The sequence below is a fragment of the Myotis davidii genome, unplaced genomic scaffold (genome assembly GCF_000327345.1).
Source record: "Myotis davidii unplaced genomic scaffold, ASM32734v1 scaffold497, whole genome shotgun sequence".
Lineage (NCBI taxonomy): Eukaryota > Metazoa > Chordata > Mammalia > Chiroptera > Vespertilionidae > Myotis > Myotis davidii.
This window is the reverse complement of record NW_006288434.1, coordinates 2,618,370-2,635,375: the sequence shown is the minus strand read 5'-3', so window position 1 is coordinate 2,635,375 and position 17,006 is coordinate 2,618,370.

Sequence of the window (17,006 nt, the reverse complement as noted above, 5' to 3'; positions counted from 1 at the left end):
TTTTTAAACAGTATTTTTAAATATATATTTTTATTGATTTCAGAGAGGAAAAGAGAGGGAGCGAGAGAGATAGAAACATCAATGATGAGAGAGAATCTTTGATCAGCTGCCTTCTGCACGCCCCCCAACGGGGATCGAGACCACAACATGGGCACATGCCCTGACTGGGACTTGAACCGTGACCTCCTGGTTCATATAGGTCAACACTCAACCACTGAGCCACACCAGCTGGGCTGTTTCCCCAACTCTTGTTCCGGGATTTGCTTTGACCAATAGAATCCTGGGTGGGCACTGTGGGACTGGGCGCCTAGGTCTTAGGAAAGCCTTTGATGTTTCTGTTTTCACCCTCTTGGGAACCAGACACTAGACTAGGCAGAGGAGCTTACGGTGAATTACTGAATGAGAGAGAAAATGTGAAGAGAGAATGGGAGGAGACCAGGGCACCCCGACCAACAGCCAGGACCAAGCCTCCACATGCAGGGCCACCTGGGACCCCCCCACCCCGCCCACCCCAGCCCCGACCAGCTGACACAGCCCAAGCAGCGATAAGCTCTACTTGAATTCCTGACGCACAGAATCATGAACAATAAATGGAAGGGCAAGGCAGGTGGGATTTCCTGCTTCCCTTCCACTGGAGAGTCCCCTACCCTTTCTGTGTGCGGGGGGTGCCCCTGGGCTTTGAGTGGTTTGCTATGCTGCAAGCGATATCGGAGACCGTGTGTGTGTGTGTGTGTGTGTGTGTGTGTGTGTGTGTGCATGTTTCAGCTCTGGAGTAACAGCCACGGTTTTAAAAATATTTATTTTATAAGAATACTTTTTTCTTTTTTTATAAAGGATCTTTAACAGCTGGGAGGAAGCCCCAAAGTGGACTAGAAAAATCAATCAAGTAGAGGAGGACAAAAAATTGGAATAAGAAATAATGTTTTATTTTAACTTGGAGAAGTAGGAAGAACTAAAGCTGGAAGACCGACCCCCCCACCCCCGCCACACACACACACCCATCCTCCCACCCCTGCCCCAGGAGCTCTCGGCCGAGTGCTCCGACAGGGAAATACATGTGCAACCGGAAGGAAGGGAGTTCACCGATCCAGGTCTGCTTTGTACCAGGGTTGCTTGGCTCACTGAGGCTATGGAGGACCTAACTTGACCCGCTATAGAAAGGCCATGGCATATTGCAGCACTTTACCTTAGGATTTTTTTTTAATTAAATTTTTCCACTCTCCATTCTGCCCATTTTTTATCTCCCCAAGAGGGGAAGTAGTTTAGTGATTCAGTGGCTCTGCAAGGTTCCAACTGGCAGTAAAACACAGTTATTTAATATTTTGATTCTTACGAAGTGAAAATAGCCTTATTGCCTTTTTTAAAAAAAACACACACACACAAAAGGAATACATGCTGATTATAAACAATAAAAAAATACAAAGAATTCAAAAATTAAAATCTCCTACAATCACACTACACAGAATTAACCATTAGTAACATTTTTTTTTAATATATTCTATTGACTTCCTACAGAGAGGAAGGGAGAGGGACAGAGAGCTAGAAACATCGATGAGAGAGAAACATCCATCAGCTGCCTCCTGCACATCTCCTACCGGGGATGTGCCCGCAACCCAGGCACATGCCCCTGACCGGAATCGAACCTGCGACCTTTCAGTCCACAGGCCGATGCTCTATCCACTGAGCCAAACCGGTTTCGGCCCATTAGTAACATTTTGATATATATTTTTTCAGACTCTTTTTCTCTGCCCTTCTTTCTCACCTCCCCCTCTCTCTATATAATAGAATATGCTATTTTATAACCTGCATTAAAAAATTAATCTACCATGGACATCTCTCTGTACATCAATAATTATAAAGGTAGAGCTTACTTAAAAGTATGAGTTTTGTCCAGCCAGTGTGGCTCAGTGATTGAGCGTCGATCTATGAACCTGGAGGTCATGGTTCAATTCCCTGTCAGGGTACATGCCTGGGTTGCAGGCTCAATCTCCAATTGAGAGGTGTATAGGAGACGACCCATCAATGATTCTCTCTCATCATTGATATTTCTATCTCTCTCTTCCTCTCTAAAATCAATTTAAAAAAATTTTTTAAAGAAGAGAATAATTTTGAAATTTGTTTTCTCGCCACTGCCCTTCTAGGCCAGGGTCCAAAGCCCATTTTTATACACCCAGCTAAGTGCAATGAAAAGACCATCGCACATTCAGGGGTTGGTCCAGGGCCTGGCTTCATGCTCCTGTCACCACAGTAGCCGATCATTTTCAGCTACAAGAGTCATTCGCTGTCAGCTAGGACTGGGAATGGTTAGCTCCTGCTGCCTGCGGCTCCAGGAGAGAATCTGAAACCCCAGCATATGGAGAATATTTCAACTTAAATTGGGGAATATGGCTGCTGCTAGAGTGTTGCTATTGGTTCCCTGGTAGATTCGGCTGTGAAATCGACCATCTGCCCAGTGAGAGAGGCTGCTGGGTGGACGAGGGTCCCGCAGCTCTGGTTTCCAAGACCTTTCTCATCGCCCTCACCCTAGCCCTGCCTCCCTCCTCCGCCCACTGGCTGCTGCCTGAGCTCCACCTTTTCTGGCCTTGGGCTTTACAAATTGTTGGATGGATATGGCAACAGTAGAGAAGGAATAGGATTCACTGGGAGGGGAAAACTGGAAGGATAGGAAGAAGGACTGTCGTGGGAAATGATATCGGTCCTCTTGCCAGAGCAAAAAGTAGGAAAGATCATGGATCTCAACTTTGGCTGCCTGTTAGACTCGCCTGGGGAGCTCTTACTAGTACAAATCCCCAATTCAGCTACACCCAAGACCACCTGAAGTCAACATCTCTGGAGGTGGCACCCAGACATCAGAAGTTTGTTGTTGTTGTTAATCCTCACCCGAGGATATTTTTCCATTTATTTTAAAAACAGAGTGGAAGGAATGGGAAGATAGAGAAACATCAATGTGAGAGAGACATATCTTTTGGTTGCCAGAGATGGAGCCTGCAACCGAGGTATGTGCCCTTGGGCAGAATTGAACCTGGGACCCTTCAGTCCGCCGGCTGACACTCTATCCGCTGAGCCCAACTGGCTGGGGCCATCAGAAATGTTTGAAGCTCCTCAGGTGATTCCACTGTGCAGCCCAGGTTGAGACCACAGCTCTCCTGGTCGGCAAACTCATTAGTCAACAGAGCCAAATATCAACAGTACAACGATTGAAATTTCTTTTGAGAGACAATTTTTTTAAACTTAAACTATATAGGTAGGTACATTGTTATTAACTTAATTAGGGTACTCCCAAGGCTTAGGAAGAGCCACACTCAAGGGGCCAAAGAGCCGCATGTGGCTCGCAAGCCGCAGTTTGCCAACCACGGCTCTAGACTCAGGAGACGTGGGTCTTGGATCTGTCAAGCCGATATAGGCAGTGTGATCTCGGGAAAGCCACGTACCCACTTTCTCTTAGTTTTCTTACGTATGAATGTGGTTGCCTCCAAACATATTTGGCCAGGACCAGTTTTGAAAAAATGTTTTCTAGCTCTGAAGTTCTAAGAATTTATTCAAATGGTAATTGGAAGTCAAGTGGAGGTGTGAACTTTGAAGCGTCTTTGAAGTATCTGATTTGAATGTTGCTCTCTACTTCCAACTCACCCCACAAACTCTGCCAACCAGAGTCTGACAAGAGAACTCCGGTAACCCCAGGGCCTTCTCTGCTAAGAGGCAATGTCCACCTCCTTCCATTTCACAAGACTGAGAAGAGGACAGTGGGTATGTTTGTCTCGATTGCTACCTAGCTCGTTAGGCAACTGTCGAGAAAGGTCGCGGGCACTTGCTCACACTCCCTCTTTCTCTTCCCACATCTGAGGATAATTGCTACCAGGCAAGGGCATTTTATATGAATACACCTAAAAGGAGAAGAATAGTTTTGTAATCAGTGGGGGGAAAGTTTGATGGGACTTCATATTGGAAAATAAAACTAAATGATATTAAAATATGTTTGTTAGATTTAGCAAACCTCAGTTATAATAGCAAATATGCACTCATTCTCAAAGAATAAATTGTGTTACTTTTCTCTGCATGTATTTTTCTGACAAAATTATATATCGTTTATGTATTTATTCATATGTACTATATATTCATATATATCATTTCGCTTTACTTGGACTTTAATTTTAAAGCTTTATCATGAGGCATGGGTAGTAGTATTAGCTGAAAGAGGTGTTTTAGTAGGGGCCAATTTTATAAGTAATTGGTTTATTAGAGAATATTTTCACTATTCAACTTCCTAACTTCAAGGAATTGGATAATGAACACTTGAGTAATTATAAATATATATTTATTCCATATGTCTCCATATAGGCACAAAAATAGGTAAATTGTATGCTGTAAAGTATATGCTAGTTAACACAAGTTACTGTACCCTGTACTTGAATATGGCATTACAGACAATGTTACTATTTCCTGTACTTGGGGGAAGCTGTCACCTTCACCAAGTTTTATTTTCTAAACTCAAAAACCTCCCTCCCTTTACTCTGCCATGGGCAGCTTTTATAGATTCCTAGTCATTTTTGTAGCTGTCTCATGACCATGTCCTCACAAAGCAATTTACCAGCTAGATTTTTGTGTGTTGTAATACCAATAATAACCTCTCATACTCATTGAGCCAAGGCTATATTCCAAGCACATTCTTATATTGTCTTGTTTAATATTTATAGCAGCCCTGTGACCGACATGGATAATACCATCTGCGCTTTGCAAATAAGTTTACATGCGTGCTCTGTTTTGCTGACCACCTGTTGAAATAATTGCAAGTGTTCTGTAACAGGTCTTTAATTTGGGAAATCCCTTCTCCTTGGTGCAGTCTGAAAAGCATTTCCCTGGACAGAAGATAACTCTTTAAAAATAGCTTTCTAGCCCAGCCGGTGTGGCTCAGTGGTTGAGCATTGACCTATGAACCTGGAGGTCACTCTTTGATTCCTGGTCAAGGCAGGTGCCTGGGTTGCAGGCTTGATCCCCAGTGTGGGGAGTACAGGAGGCAGCTGATCAATGATTCTTTGTTATCATTGATGTTTCTTTCTCTCTTTCTTCCTCTCTGAAATCAATCTATATAATAAAAGCCTAAGCGATCATTACAGCAAAACGTCAGACGGACATCCCCCGAGGGGCCCTGGGCTTCAAGAGGGTACAGGCTGGACTGAGGGAACACCCCTCCCCCACCTCCAGTGCACGAATTTTGTGCACTAGGCCTCTAGTACAGTGATGGCAAACTCATTTTTTTGGTTGATTTTTCTTTGTTAAATGGCATTTAAATATATAAAATAAATATCAAAAATATAAGTCTTTGTTTTACTATGGTTGCAAATATCAAAAAATTTCTCTATGTGACACGGCACCAGAATTAAGTTAGGGTTTTTCAAAATACTGACATGCCGAGCTCAAAAGGTTCACCATCACTGCTCTAGTAAATATATAAAAATTTAAAAAATATAAGACCCTAGAGAGTTCCCTCACCCCTCCCACCAGGCGCGGACACAGCAGAAACAGCCCTCTATGAACCAGGAAGGGGTGCATCTGGCTTTTGGAACTCACAGCCTCCAGAATTCTGAGAAATGACTGTCTATTGACTAAGCCGCTCAGCCTATGATATGTTTGTTACAGCAGCCTGAACGGGCTGAGACAGTGAGGTACCGAGAGCAGTCAATATTGTAGAGACAGAAAGTAGACAGCTGTTGCCAGGGGCTGAGGGGAGGGGGCCTGCTGGCACGGCCTGGTGTGTGTGTGTCAGGACCGTGGCCACTCCTGGAGCCTGGGCCCAGCGCTCTCGAAAAGCTGGCGTCTTCCCTTCTGAACAGAGCAGTGGTTCTGGGCCTGGGTGTCATAAGCTGCACCAAGGGATTCAAACCCAGATCCCGGAGTCCTGACTCCGAAAATACAGGCTTGGTAGTCCCACCGGGATGGGGCCTGGGAGTCAGTATTTTCCAAACCCTCCTCAGGTGGTTTTGCTCATCAACCACGTGTGGGAACCCGGGGCTGGGTCGTCAGTGGGCCTTCCGTATGAGCATCGCTTAATCCTGGGCCCCTGCCTCCGGGACTTGCGCTCCATCATAAAGCTGCACAGCACACCGAGCGTCTCTCCGACACTTTGAGGCCGACACTTGCCGTTCAGTCCCGTGGCAAATGTATATCGCGTGCCCGCCACGTGCCTGTGCTGTGCCAGGCCCAGGGATGTGTGGGAAGAGGCAGGGTCTCTGCTCCCTCGAGCATGTCCTGGAGCAGGGATATCACTGACCCCCTCCCTCCTGCCCCCAGCCTTCGCTCCCTTGCCTTTTTCATTTCCCGGACTGCTGACCTTACGAGATCCTAAACTTCTTTCAGAGCCAGATCTGTGTCCAATTGGTGTCTAGGCTGTGGTTTTCTTCTGGGCCCACCCCCACGCCCAATGCCCACAACTCGTGTAATGGTTTGAATTCAGTACAGGTCTGTTAAATAGATCCATTCATTCACCCAGCAAATATTTACAGAGGCCTGCCATGCACCAGGCATGGCTGTAGTGCCGGGGCTAGACGGAGGACGAGGTGAGGGAGGCACCAGGGCCCAACATGTAAGCAGGCGCTCCCTCTCGGGTCAGGCCAGTGCAGGGCCGGCCCCTGAGAATGAGCCTCCCCTTCAAGGTTGTGCTCTGAGGGCCTCAGTCGCCTCGCTCCATTCCGAGCTCTGCTAGGAGCTGAGGGTCGGCCATCCATGGAACAGGGACAAATGGACACAGGGAAACGCTCCCTTCTCCCTGGGTCCCGGTGGGACGATGCATGCTGCCTCTCCTTAAGTCCATTCCCCCACCTGTGTGCCACCTGCCTGCCCAACCAGACTATGGAGTCCTCCTCTGGTCCTCCCCCTCCTCCTCTTCCCGCCCCAGCTCCACAAGCATTCTGCCTGGGACACTGCTTCCAGCGGCTGGTCCTTGACCTGGATCCCTGGGGGCCCCTGTTGAGAATGCAGCTTCCCAGTCTCCCTATGGAGTCAGGCTCTTCGAGGGTGGACCTGCTTCCTGACCAGCTCCAAGGGTGGCCAAGGCACGTTCATGTGCCAGGGACCCTGCCCACCAATTTGTTCAGGCAGCACCGCTAAGACTGGCCTCCGTGTGAGAAGACAGGGAAAGGCATTTTAACGTGATCCAGTTCCTTCATGGTTCTGTTTGCAAAGGCGGAAAAGGCAGGTGTGGGAAGGGTGCAGACTGGCCTTGACTCTCACCTTGTGGAGCTCTGCAGGAACGTCTTCCCTCAGCTCGGCCTTGCACCTTCGCCAGGCCACGCCAGGTCCTGCCCCATGATCCTCTGCTTGCCTGCCTGGCCTCCCCAAGGAGCTAGAGTTTGGCACTGCCAGTAGCTTTGGTGACTGGATCAAAAGTTTCCATGGTGCTGGTAGGAGGCAGGATGAATCGGCCGGTGGCCAGGGTAGGGTCTGAGAGCCCCAGAGCAAACAAGCAACGTGGGATGATCTGTGAGTGTGGTCATCCTGACGTCTAAGGCGGGTTCCTATCACAGTCACTTGCTTCACCTGTGCCCTGCCTGGATGCCCACGCCCTTTGGGGCGTCAGATGCATACTATTAAAGGGTGATCATCTGAATGACGTATCAATTGTGTGGGTTACCAGTAAACCCAGTTTGCAGGGTGGAGCGTATCTCTGACTTTCCCAATCCATTAGCTCCTTGGCAGCACCAGCGTGAGATTCCTCTCGCTCTCAGGCCACACCCAGCTCCCCGCAGGGAAGAGGTGGGGAGTGGATCACCAATCTGCTTTGAAAGGGTTCGGGGTAGGGAGATGGAGGGTCCATCAAAGTCAGCATTTTTGTTTACAGGAAGATCTTGACCAAAGAATACCAACGAGGGAAGCAGAGATTGGGTTGTAAATAAATGGCTCCAAGTTTTCCGGTTTAAGTAACCAATAAATCAACCGCAAATAACCATGTTTCCAATCCAAAGGAAAAGACAAAAAGATGGCTGTTTGTAGGATACAGTGCAACTTGAGAGTGGGGGTCCGATATGAACCCACATGGCTGGGAGCAAGGCTGCCCGGCTGGGGACTATGTCCCTGCAGAGACCATCCCCTATCCCCCCACCCACATGCAGGCTGGCTTGTCTTGAATCCAGCAGAGCTATTGGGAGTCTCCCAATCCTGCCCATCTCTCTGCTCTGCAGTTGCCTAGCTGTGGCTACAGAGCTTGGCATTCCTACCAGTGACTGGCCCCCTGGTGTGGTGGGGAGGAGAGGGGAGGGAGTGGGAAGGGAAGAGGCAGAGAGGCCAGGAAAGGAGAGGTGCTGTGGTGCCATGGGAGGAGGGGGACAGGAGGGAGGCGACCACTTGGCTTCTTGCTCCGGTTCTGCCACTTGGGAACCATGCCACCTGGGACAAGTCCGCACCTGAGCCGCAATGCCTCATCTACTAGTAAGAAGGGGGGGGGGGGTGCATGGTTATTAGTTGCTTATATGCTCCTCATTGGGATGTTGAGAACATCAAGCAAAACTGAAGTCGCTGAGGTGAGAGTGCTGTCAGTCAGGGAGGGCAGGTTTTGCTTTCTTCGCTGCCTTCAATGAAGCACAGAGCCCGACTCATAGCAAAGTGGGGTGTTCGGTGACATGTTTGTTGACTGAATAAATGTGAACACAGACAGCCTTCTCTCCTGAGGGCAGACAGGGATGAGGTCAGGAAGGAGCACACAGGGCCTTCAAGGGCGGAGGTGGTATTCTGCATCTATGGCTGGGCGGTTTCATGCCCCATCGGCACCCTGTGTGCTTGCACATTGAATATTCTTTTGTAGGTATGTTCCAACCTCCCTTGAAAGCACTTTACAAAAATTAATGCAAAAAACAGAGAGGAAAAAGCCCTGTAAAGTACCTTGCTGACGGAAGATCATATTATTGTAACTTTTTAAAAAATATTTTTTAAATATATTTTTATTGATTTCAGAGAGGAAGGAAGAGGGAGAGAGAGACGCTCTATCCACTGAGCCAAACTGGCTAGGCTTATTGTAACTTTTGACGTTGCTTCTGCATTTAAAACTGTTGTGTGTGGCTCAGTGGTTGAGCGTCAGCCTATGAACCAGGAGGGAAACTTTCAATTCCCTGTCAGGGCACATGCCCCGGTTTCGGGCTTGGTTGGTCCCCAGTCGGGGGCGTGAAGGAGGCAGTGGATCAATGATTCTCTCTCATCATTAATGTTTCTTTCTTTTAAAAAAATTTTTTGTTGTTGCTGTTAATCCTCACCCGAGGATATTTTTCCATTGATTTTTAGAGAGAGTAGAAGGGCAGGGGAGAGTCAGAAAGAGAGAAACATCGATGTGAGAGAGACACATCGATTGGTTGCCTCCCGTATGCACCCTGACCAGGGCTGGGGTCAAGCCTGAACTGAGGAATTCATGGCAAGTAGGTTATATCAGAAACCAAGATTTGACGGAAACTACATTTTATTATTTTTAAAAATATATATATTTTATTGATTTTTTACAGAGAGGAAGGGAGAGAGAATCATTGATTGGTTGCCTTCTGCACGCCCCACACTCAGGATCAAACCCACAACCCGGGCATGTGCCCTTGACCAGAATCGAACCCGGGACCCTTCAGTCCGCAGGACGACGCTCCATCCGCTGAGCCAAACCAGCTAGAGCTAGAAACAGTTTTGCTTGTCATGGCTGAGTGGGGCTAGGGGTAGAGGATATGCCCGTGGCGTCTAGCTGGTAGAGGCAGGATGCTGCCCGTGCATCCTACAATGGAGAATTCCCTGAGCCAAAGTGCCCGCGGTGCCACCACTGAACCGGGCTTGATGGTGTGAAATTCCCTCTGTGTCTCACTGAGCAGACACACAGGGAATTTCGTCCTGGGCGGGGCCTTGTCGATTCAGCCTTTCACCAGCACACTGCTCGGGGTCTCGCTCTCTCTCTCTCTCCGCCCCCCAACCCCCAATCCCGCCATTCATTTGTTCCCCTACTAAGCGTAAGGTGCTGGAGAAGTTCTCAAGGAGCTTTGGAATCAAGTGGAGGAAAGGGTCATGTAAGTACCTGATTATTCACAAGACACATTGGAAACAGGGCCGTCTGGGCCAAGGCCCTTGGGGAGAACTGATGATTGGGTTGAACCACATGAAACTGCTGACATTCTACCTTTGGACTGGAAAATGGGTGATTTTGTGCGGTTTGTTCACGAATACAGTTTAACCCAAATCCCCCGGACCGCTGGGGGCGGCGATCGGACTCACAGAGGGAGACACGGCGAGGAAGCACTTGGTTCAGATCTCGCCTCCTCGACCGCCTGAAAGCCAGGCTCATGCATTTCACTTTGTGTTTGTACTCAGTTCTACTTCTTTGTGTTTCCTTCCAGCTTCGCAATATGTCGTTGACCAGGATTCCGATAAACTGCTTGCACTTCAGATTGCTTCGATCCCTGTCACTGAATTGCAGCCCAAGGAACCCTGAAGAACACTGTTTATACAGACACCAAACATGTAGCGCTTTCCTGGTGGCAAAAGGTACAGGACAGCACTGTCCCCCAATACCATCCAAAGCCACAGCCTGCCAGAGGAGCCACGGGGGAAATTGTCAGAAGCTAGAATCCCAGAAGCATGCTGTGGGCATCCACGTGGTCACGTGACCCTGGGGTGTCGGGCAGCCCCACACAAACCAGCCCATGAGCCTTGCTCCTCCCCGCCCCCGCCAATCTGGAGCAGGTAGTGGAGGGTAAGCATTTCAAAGCCGGCAGCGTGGCTTCCAACCATGCACAAGCCAGAACACTCTGGAAAACTCGACTGTTCAGAAGGGCCGGACTTGCAGTCTGATGAAGTCTGGCTCCGGTGTCCATCTAGTCCACTGGTTCTCAACCTTCCTCATGCCGCGACCCTTTAATACAGTTCCTCATGTTGTGGTGACCCCCAATTTCATTGTTACAAATTGAACATAATTAAAGCATAGTGATTAATCACAAAAACAATATGTAATTATATATGTGTTTTCCGATGGTCTTAGGCGACCCCTGTGAAAGGGTCATTCAACCGCCAAAGGGGTCGCGACCCACAGGTTGAGAACTGCTGATCTAGCCTCTTGAAAGAGTTGCCCGGGAGCTCACTGCAGCCTGGTTGGATGTCCCCAGGATGTCCCCAGCGTGCATAGTCTCTGCTTGTAGATGGAATCCGGCCACTGGACACCACCCCGCCACTCCTGACTCCTGACGTGAACTGGGCGGGAGCTAGGAGCCTTCGGCCAAGAAGATAAGCCCAGGATAGCCCCGGAGGCCATCCAGCCATCTGCCAGTTGGACTTACACTCGGGGCCACTGGTGACACCAGACACCAGCAGCACGACAGCCTGAGACCCAATACGCTTGTCCCCTCCTTTCTCTGTGACTCCTAGAGAGTAGAGGTGGCTCCTACTCTGCAAATGCAACAGTGACCCCGAGGACCTCTGTTCCCGTGGCTCCCAGTGGATGCTCGAATGCTCTCCCCACCTGGCGCTGTTGTCAGAGCCGCGGATTAAAACACGCGATTCTAGCCTAAATAAAGCAGGCGCTGGGCGGGAGGGGTGTTTGCAGCAAGAGAAGAATTCAGACCCCAGTATCGCATGGCTTCAGCTGTGTGTTTTCACAGAGGGATTTTTGTGTTTGTTTTCACACTGGTCCATGGGGAAAGATTTGTGGACACCGGACAAGCTGACGTTTATGGACTAAGATTATGTACAAGACTTGGTGAGGCAATAGGGCTTCCTCCATGTCCTTAGGGGAAAAGGTTGAACTTTTGAATCCGCATGATTTTCCAGCATTTGATATTTTAATCCCACTGTCCTTCACATTTAAAAATGCCAGAACCACCCTGGCCAGTGTTGCTCAGTGGTTAGAGCGCCGGCCCATGCACCAAGGGACCGAGGGTTCAGTTCCGGTCAAGGGCACGTACCTGGGTTGAGGGCTCGCTCCCTGTCCCCAGTTGGGACAGGTGCAGGAGGCAACCAGTCGATGTGTCTCTCTCACATCGATATTTCTCTTTCCCCCTCCCTCCCTCCTTCCTGCCCTTCCACTCGCTCTGCAAAGCAATGGAAAAAATATCCTCAGGTGAGGATTAAAAAAAAAAAAAGCCGTAACTGCGGCAATTGCTCTGTGTGGTCAGCCATTCCCAAAGGAACCCACTTTCTACTTCCTTGTCCTGACAGATTTTAACACTACAGCGGGGCCTTGACTTACGAGTTTAATTCGTTCGGAGACGGAGCTTGTTAAGGAGCTCGTTAACTCAAATTATCAATTCAATGCAAAAAATCGGCACAGAGACAGCTGGTATCTCAAAAAACTCGTTAGTCGGGACACTCGTAAGTCAAGGCCCCACTGTATTTGTTTGTGATGAGGGAAACTTTATATAAAATTGAATTAAAATACTAAGATGGAAGACTTCATTGTAATTTGTGTTTTTGGAGGGAGAGAAAGACTGTTCTTTGGTCCAGCCGTCCTAAATCTTAACAACTCCTAAACGGAGCTTCACTTCTAGACACGTCCTGTTAAAGCCACCACGGCCAAGCACAGCGGCCACTTCTGATTCCTCTCCTTCCTGCCATGCCAGCGGGAGGTGTGACACACGTTTGTTGAATGACTGTGTGTTCCTAACATTCTGCTAGCTTTCATCTCTTTATACTGCTCTTCCAATACAAGGTGGGGGCAACCTAGGTTTACAGTTGTTTGTATGGAAAAAGACATGCGGGTTATGATGATCACAATAGCTTCATTAACTTTGTTTTGCAGACTCACAACTGTAAACGTGTTTTTTGCCACACCTTGTAATAAGTGTGAAACTTGTATGGAGTCAAAAGCTATAGTTTGATAAGTGAAATTATTATTTTTTAATTTTTTATTCTTATCTTTAATCCTCACCTGAGGAAATGTTTATTGATGAGAGAGAGAGAGAGAGAGAGAGAGAGAGAGAGAGAGAGAGAAACATCTACCAGTTGCTGCCCACATGTGCCCTGACAGGAGATTAAACCTGGAGCCTAGGTATGTTCCCTGCCTGCCAATCAAACCCCCAACCTTTTTGGGGTAGGGGATGGTGATACAACCAGCTGAGCCACCCAGCCAGGCTGATAAGTGAAATTAAATACCCTTCATATTTGGCAACGTTTTCCAGACTTAACAATGCCTCAGAGATAAACACCTTCATTTTTAAAATATTTCTAACTCATCTATACTAGAGGCTCCTGGGAATCCTACATAATCAAATCCACCGTTTTTTTGCAATTAGTATTTAAAGCATTTTCTTCAAAGGTTATAGGAATAATTGCAATAGTGTGCTGAGGTGGCCCTTGCCAACTCTTTGTCCAGTGACCTCATGTTAGTAGCTTGATGTCAGCGCTGGGGGAGTCTTTAAATCAGGGAAATTGAAAAATGCTACAGATCCAGGTTCCCCTCCCACCCCCGAGAGCTGGTTTTTCAACATTTGCTACCATTCCACTGAATAATTGTCTCACATATATAATTGTAGGCTACATTCCTGGTATCATGATTTTTAAAAATTAACTAGTTGTGTGTTTATTTTTATTGAAAAAAAAATAAAACAAAACAGGAAGTACCAGTAGTCACAGCCACTCTGGAGAAGAGAAGGAGAAGGTCAAGATTTATTACTGGAAGAAAAACCAGTTCATGCATCTATGAAACAGGCCCAAAAGAATGTAGAGAAAAAAATGACAAATATAGAAGTCCTCGACACCCATGGACGCCTGGTCGGCACTCAATAAAATTGACTGTCAATTCCTCAAAGAGAAAAAAGCAACTATGCATGCGTGTGTTAAGTTTAGATGCTAGAAAAAGAGACCATGAATATAGTGGTTTAAACAAGGGAGAAGCTCATTTTTCTCTCAGGTATATTGCTTCCATCTCGGAGTCTAATGTGAGCTTTCCGGCTCCTACCATCACATGCATAGCCCAGAGATCTAGAAGGGGAAGAGGGGGAAAAGGCAAGGGCACCCTTATTCATTCCTTTCAAGGGCATGGTTCGGAATTTGCACATGTCCTCTCTGCCCTCATTCTGCTGGCTAGGCCTTAGTCACATGGCCATACCTGGTACAAAGGAGGCTGGGAAATGCACTCTCTACTCAGGCTTCCACATGCCCAGCTAAAGCCCTGGGTTCCAATAATTGAAGGAAGAAGGGCAGAATGGGTGTTTGTGGTAAAGCTTCCCCGAAGATGTCCCAAACGCATTCCCCACTAACGGAATAACTATGGCTGGGACTTGTGTGAGCTGAGACTTGAAATCAGTCTGACTGAAGCCAACACACCTGCTCTTAAGACACGACCCGAGAATATCTTACCGGAGGTTTCCAGAACTTTGCCGCTAGGAAGAGGATCAGAGTAATACTTATGGCCTAATATTTATGTGAACAGCATAGAGATCTCAAATATGATCTCTAGGTGTTAAGATTCTTTAGATTGCACAAAGTAAAAATCAATTAGACTCAACTTAAGCAACTAAATAAAATAATTTTATTCATTCATTCATTCATTTATTAGAAGGGCAGGATCCCAGTAAGTTTCCCAAATTTCAAGAGGAACAGAAGTTGGGGATCCAGAACAAATGAACAAACAAGACAAATAAACAGGAGCTCATCCTATATAATAAAACCCTAATATGCAATTCAACCAAATGGCAGAACAACCAGTCGCTATGATGCGCACTGACCACCAGGGGGCAAACACTCAATGCAGGAGCTGCCCCCTGGTGTTCAGTGCGCTCCCACAGGGGAAGCCGGACTCATGGCTGGCGAGCGCAGCAGTGGTGGCGAGGGGTCCTGGACTGTGAGAACCCCGGCCTGCGAGGGGGATGTCTGACATCTGGCTTAGGTCTGATCCCCCCCCTGCAGTGTACGAATGTTGTGCACCAGGCCTCTAGTAGAATAGAACAAGCATGTGGTGGTCACCTGGGGAAATCAGGCCCACCCTGTGCCTCGGAGCTGCCTCAGAAGAAAGGGACTCACTGGGAGTAGTGCCGGCACCCCCCGAGGGTCCAAGGCACAATAGGTTTCAGCAAGATTTACAAATGGGATCAGGCAATAGGAGAAAAAATTGGAATTTTGTATTGAAACTAAATTTAGCAATTTTTGCATTTTAACAAACTGTGTTATATAAATTATTAAGTGTGATTCAGATATAGCACAGATCATTGACACTGACTAGGGTCAAACTGTGGATCTAGGTGATAATCCAAGGAGTTTAATTTAATACTCCTTAAATTTTAAGGTGTGAGGTTACTGTTCTGGTGACACTGCTTGGGGAGAGGGAGGGGCACCTGTGTGCGGGACACCATCTGAAAATTTACTTTCCGAACCATGAAGGTGTCATGGAAGTTACATCACAAGGGGTTTAAAAAGGGGAGGGAAACATCACCCACGATACCACTCCCTTAGTTACGTCATTCTTGTCACTTTAGTTGCCATTACAGCATTCATGCAATTTTCAACCTGCTTTTTTCACGGTCATGAGCATTTTTATGTTGCTCATCGGCTTCACGATCACGACATTTATTAGCAACATGAGAATACACTCTGTATGAAATGAACAGACTTGGCCCCAGGGGAAGTACAGTTGACATTTTTGTCAAGAAAATACTGACCTGATGCCAACTGCCAGCCTACCTGATTTCTAAGGATCGCCTATTTCTGAATTCTTTGTGGCCAAGCTCTTCCTGCCTGGCCTACTGAGCGATTTTCAGATCTGCTGCTTCGAGGTCGGAGTGGACAAAGCGTAGAACGCAACGTTGGTGGGGCAGGAATAGGACGTCAGTCCATGCTGATGGTCCGGACATCTAGGCCAGTGGTTCTCAGCGGAGGGCAATTCCCCCATCCACTCACACCCGGAGGACACTTGGCAATGTCTGGGCAGGTGTGTGGTGGCCAAAACTGGGGATGGGGGAGCCATGTTGCTGGCATCTAGTGGGAAGAGGCCAGGGATGCTACTAAACATCCTACAATGCACGGGACAAAGACTTACCCCAACCAACACATGAGCAATGTCAAGGTTGATGGACTCTGACCTAGACTGCTTATAATTTCTTTTAACATGGTAATGGATAAACCCTGCATATGTTTTATGTTGTCTGATTTGGGAAGGATTCGGGAATTTTTGCTCAGGGTGATGGGTTTGCAAAATACTTGAAATATAACACGAGGGAAGAGAATGCAGTGGCTAAGCATAAAGACTATGAAATTTAAGAGTTTAAATCCTGGCTCACCAGGTAAGCCCTCTGAGGATGATACCTGCCTCCTGGAGCTAAAATGGGGATTACATGAAGCAACGTGTCTAAAGCACTTAGCACAATGCCTCACGTGTAGTAAGTGTGCAATAGATGGTGGTGGTGATTACTACTGTGCCAACGCGCAAGTTCTCAGTAGGTACCAGTCCTCCAGCCTACAAACTGCAACTGCATTTTGTAATCTTGTATTTTAGGAAAAATAGACTTTAACTGATGTTTGTAATCTGGGCTTTAGAGACCCAGGCAATGTATGCGAGATACATGATCAACATAAATTTTACAGGAAGAACTTCTTAGGTGAGAGTTGTCTAATTAAAATCTCTCATATATTTTCTCTGGTGGATTTTAAAAAAATATATTTTTTATTGATTTCAGAGGGGAAGGGAGAGAGAGAAACATCAATGATGAGAATCATTAATTGGCTGCCTCCTGCACGCCCCCTATGAGAGACTGAGCCTGCAACCGGACAGGTTCCCTTACCAGGAATCAAACCGTGACCTCCTGGTTCATAGGTCAACACTCAACCACTTGAACCACACCAGCTGGGCTCTGGTAGATTAAAAAAAAAAAAAATTACTGCAGTGGTTGTTCTTATTCATTGAAAAACACTTGTTTTCTGGTATTCTTGGTTAAGCTATTTTGATCTACTGAGAATTTTAGAGTGGGCCTAGCTTCAGTAGGAACCGTGTCTCCTACACTCTAAAATTAGGGGAGATGGTCTGATTAATTCTCAAAACCTCACCGCATCATGCTTGAATCCAAGGGCTG